Source organism: Oratosquilla oratoria, chromosome 25 (genome assembly GCF_046742065.1).
Source record: "Oratosquilla oratoria isolate Oo_2021 chromosome 25, ASM4674206v1, whole genome shotgun sequence".
NCBI classification, from domain to species: Eukaryota; Metazoa; Arthropoda; class Malacostraca; order Stomatopoda; family Squillidae; genus Oratosquilla; species Oratosquilla oratoria.
Window position 1 is genome coordinate 49,862,675 of NC_134801.1, and position 5,000 is coordinate 49,867,674.

The 5,000-nt window shown below is 43.9% G+C and overlaps 1 protein-coding gene across 1 annotated transcript in view; it reads left to right on the forward strand.

Moving 5' to 3' along the window:
• Positions 1 to 1,565: 1,565 nt before the first annotated feature.
• Positions 1,566 to 5,000, forward strand: part of LOC143038940 (carbohydrate sulfotransferase 1-like) — a 166,971-nt gene continuing 163,536 nt past the window's right edge. The window contains exon 1 of the mRNA XM_076208735.1: positions 1,566 to 1,592. The gene's annotated coding sequence lies outside the window, so the exon portion shown is untranslated. The remainder of the gene's footprint in view (positions 1,593 to 5,000) is intronic.

A 5,000-nucleotide genomic window follows, 5' to 3' on the forward strand; every position in this document is an offset into this window, starting at 1 on the left:
CAGGAGAGGTTGAAGAGTAGCGGAAAGTGAGGATTGAGAAGAAGTTGAAGTTGATCGGCTCTCTTCTCTGAGTAGAGATTAGTTTCCAATCATAAAGAGCGATACGTGACGCTGGTCCGTAAAGGTCTTTAAAATATGGACGGCATCAAACTTTTGTTGTCAATATCCTATACGGGGAGGAAGAGGAGGAGGAGGAGGAAGAGGAGGAGGAAGAAAAGGAAGAAGAGGAGTAGGTGGAAGAAGAGGAGGTGGAAGAGGAGGAGGAGGAAGAGGAGGAGGAGGAGGAAGAGGAGGAGGAGGAGAAAGAGGAGGAGAAAAAGAAGGAACAAAAGCAGGAGGAGGAGGACGAAGAGGACGAAGGGGAAGAGGAGGAAGAGGAAGAGGAGAAGTAGGAAAAAGAGGAGGAGGAAAAGGGGGAGGAGGAGGAAGAAAAGGAGGAGAAAAAGAAGGAGTAAGAACAGAAGGAGGAAGACGAAGAGGACGATGGGGAAAAGGAGGAAGAAGAGGAGGAGGAGGAGGAAGAGGAGTAGGTGGAAGAAGAGGAGATGGAAGAGGAGGAGGTGGAAGAGGAGGAGGAGGAAGAGGAGGAGGAGGAAGAGGAGGAGGAAGAAGAAGAGGAAGGAGAGAAGAAGGAGGAGAAAAAGAAGGAGGAAGAGCAGGAGGAGGAGGACGAAGAGGACGAAGGGGAAACGAAGGAAGAGAAGGAAGAGGAAGAAAACGAGGAAAGGTCGAAAGAAGAGTAACAGGAAGAGGAAGAGGAAGAGGAAGAGGAGGGAAAAGAGAAGCCAAAAGACAAAAAGCAGGAAGAGGAAAAAGAGGAAAAAGAGGAAAAAGAGGAAGAGTAAGAGAATGAGGAATATGAGGAGGAAAAGAAACAGGAGCAGTAGATGGGATGGAGTGGGAGGAAGAGGAAGAAGAGGAGGAAGTGGAGGAAAAGGAGGAAATGAAGAAACAAGGATAAAAAAGAGGGAAGAGAAGATAGAACATAAGGAGGAGGAGGAGGAGGAGGAGGAGGAGGGGAGGTAGAGGAAGAAGAAGAAGAAGAAGAGGAGGAGGAGGAGGAGGAGGAGGAAAGAAAGTTGAAGAAGTGAGGAACATAAAAGAGGAAAATAAGAAGAGCAGGAAGATAATAAAGAGAAAGAGTAGGAAGAGAAAGAGGAGTGTGCGAAGGAGGAGGAGGTAGAGGAGGAGGAGGAAGAGGAGAGGAATTGGAGGAACAGAGGAACAGAAAAAGAGGAAAATAAAAAGAAAGAGCAAGAAGATAAGAGAAAGAGTAGGATGAGAAAGAAGAGTGGGCGAAGGAGGAGGAGGAGGAGGAGGTAGAGTAGGAGGAGGTAGAGGAGGAGGAGGAGGAGGAGGAGAAGGAGGAGGAGGAGGAGGAGGAGGAGAAGGAGGAGGAGGAGGAGGAGACGGCGGTAGCGGTGGTGGTGGTAGTGGTTGTGGTAGGGGAGGAGGAGGAGGAGGAGGTGGAGGAGGAGGAGGAGGAGGAGGAGGAGGAGGAGGAGGAGGAGGTGGAGGAGGAGATGTAGCGTGTGTCGAGGCAGCTGTGGGCCAGTATGTGTTCAGACACACTCCGTCTCACTCGCTCACAGGTCTGTCCCGGGATAGCTCGCTTGCTCGCTCTCTCTCTCTCTTTTCTCTCTCCCTCTCTCTCTTTCTCTCTCCTCATACTCTTCTTCCCCCTTCCCTCCAACACCACCATCATCTTCATTCTTCTTCCACCAACGTCCACTCGCCACCACATCTAACAACAAACTGACGTAGACCACATGCCAACACCAACACCGTTTCCGTAAGTCGCCTACTTCAGCGTTGTGTTTACTCTCGTTCTTCGCTCTTGGCCAAAAACGCATTTGATCCACTCTCCTTCCACCTAAACCACACTCCACCCGAGAGTGAGACAACAACATTACCAACACACAACCATAGCTCTGACAACGCTGAGTGTAGTTCTATGACCAAAAAATCTTACAGCCATTGACAACCTAACCACGCTATCGCGCCAGCACTCTACCAACACAACTCAATCAAAGACGATTTTCCGACCTCAGCCAGCATTCCATTCATCCTTTTATGTCACGCTTTGATGTCTTTGTTCTGGCTAAAAACAAGAGATTTTATTCAAATGGGAGTTATGTCACATCTGCTACAATCACTTCATAATACATCATGTGACTTGTCACTCTTTCTATCCGTGATATTTCGTGCTATCATATCTGAGTGACTAAGTCGCAATCTCTCACTTTCTCACGCTCATCTCCTTCACTTTCTCACGCGTTCACTCTCATCCATTCACTTATTCATTAACTCTCTCTATTCACGGTGGTGAATCAATTAATCACTTTTTTCTCCTCCACCTATCATCTCTCTCTGTCTCTCACTCTGTTTCTGTCTCAGTTTGTCCTTGTCTCTCTGTTTCTCCCTCCCTCTGTCTGTCTCTCTGTCTCTTTCTCTGTCTCTCTCTCTGTCTTTGTCTCTTTCTGTCTCTCTCTCTCTCTCTTGTTTTCTCTCTCTCTCACTCTGTCTCTGTCTCTGCCTCTTACTCTGTCTCTCTCTCTCTCTCTCTCTCTCTCTCTCTCTCTCTCTCTCTCTCTCTCTCTCTCTCTCTCTCTCTCTCTCTCTCCGCGGGAGAAACGTTTGTTGCCTCTCTCCCCCGGCAGCTGAGAATCTGCTTCGACGCACCGGATTAAGCCGACGACTTCGCAAACTTCTCCGAAGTTCCCGCAAAGCCTTCGTTGTCCCCCAGGGAGCGTTTCACGCAGTGAGAGTGGCTGACACTCTCGTGAGAGTGACCGACTCTCACGAGAGTGATTAGGACTCTCACGAGTGATTAGGACTCTCACGACTATCACTCACGAGGGCGACCGGCTCTAATTAGAGAGATGATAATTGTCATGAGAGTAATCGACTCTCATGAAAGTGGTTAGGACTCTCATAAGAGTGACCGACTCTTATGAGAGTGACTATTACTCACAAGAGCGACCAAATCTCATAAGAGTGGTTAGGGGTCTCATGAAAGTGACTGAATCTTATGAGAGTGATTAGCGCTCTCACGAGAGTGATTAGGGCTATCATGAGAGTGATTACGACTCTCATGACAGTGACCGAATCTTATGAGAGAGACTATTACTCACAAGAGCGACCAAATCTCATGAGAGTGAACAGGACTCTCATGAGAGTGTTCATAACTGTCATGAGAGTGATTATGGCTCTTACGAATAACTCTGCTGAGAGTGACCATAATTCACAAAAGACTCACAAAATAAAGATGGACTCATAAACTAGATCTCTCACGACTAATTCTCACTCTCACATGTGACTGGTTCACGAAAATAACTCTCACAAACTACTCACTCTTAAGTGACTACCATTCTCGTGAGTACTCACGCGACGTGACCAGTTCTCAAACTAGTGCCTAACTATTCGCGAGTGGTGGTGGTGGTGGGGGGGGGGAAGAGAATAGTGACTGTCAAGAAACTCTATCGTGAGAGTGATAATTTACGTCGAGTGAAAACGTTGACGTAATTATAACGACGCAAACGGAGTGTGATTGTGCGTTAAGACAGCTGATTTGGTGATGTTTCTGTTGATTAAAGAGACGTTGGAACAAAACTCAAAAACGGAAAAATTCTCCTTTCATCTCTTCTGATCTGTTAACTATGACAGGCATTTATCAACATATATATATATATATTTATATATATATATATATTATATACACACACACGGTCATTACTTATGACAAGTGGACAAACTGTTATCAACTCAACTACCGGTACTGTTCTTACTACTACTACTACTACTACTACTACTACTACTACTACTACTACTACTACTACTACTACTACTATTACTACTACTACTTCTGCTACTACTACTACTACTACTACTACTTCTAATGATGATGATGATGACATTGTTACTAATATAACTACCTACTCTGCAACCATTGATATTGGTACAACTACTCTAAGTTACATTACTACCACTATCACTACGAATTTCAACATGTCTACTACTACTACTACTACTACTACAACAACTATTATATCTGTAACAATTATTACTATTGTATTCATTGAGAGTAATGTCTTTACGGTTATTATTAATATTTTTTTTAGTTTTTGAACTACTGCTATTAATACTATCATTAAGGCTACTGCTGCTGCTACTTCTACTACTACTACTACTACTACTACTACTACTACAACTGCTACTACTACTACTACTACTACTTTTATTACCATTCCTGCTATTTCTACTATTACGACTACTACCACTACTACATCTAAATCCACTACAAGTCTAAATCCACTATAAATCCACAACAAGTCTTTGCTGCATCCACATTTGCTCATTTCAGCATAATTCTTACCAAAACGTTTCCATGCACAGAAACATTGACCGAACGTTCTTGTGATCTCATCCCGCGCATGCGCAGTAGACGATCCATTCTTGGTTTGAGTGTCTACCTCCTCCTCCTCCTCCTCCTCCTCCTCCTCCTCCTCCTCCTCCTCCTCACATGTGAGTTTCTTCATTTTACATAGAGTCAATGTCTAGTGTTGCATGATCCAAAAACGTTTGAATTAGTTAATATGATTCTAGAGTACGTTTCTTAAATATTTTAACGAAGAAAATTATTTCTACATATATTTTTTTCTAAATTCGCTTTAGAGCACATGATTCCAAAAATTAATCTTGAAAACACATTTTCTAAATTAACTCAGAGTAACTTTCTGAATTAGTCCCAGACAACATATAATTCTAGAAAAAAAATCTAAGTCAAATCGAAGGGACAATTTAAGTGAACTTTATCTAGTATTCGTATTTTTATCAACCATTTCACTATAACAATGGTGCGTTGCATCATTGCTGCGGCCGAAGCCGTCACCTTTACCCTATATGCTCGGGCAGCTCGGGCAAGTGGTAGTCATCAGTGACTAGGCGAGTTCGAAGTTCAATGCACCACTGTGTCACAATGTAATTTATCTATTTTATTC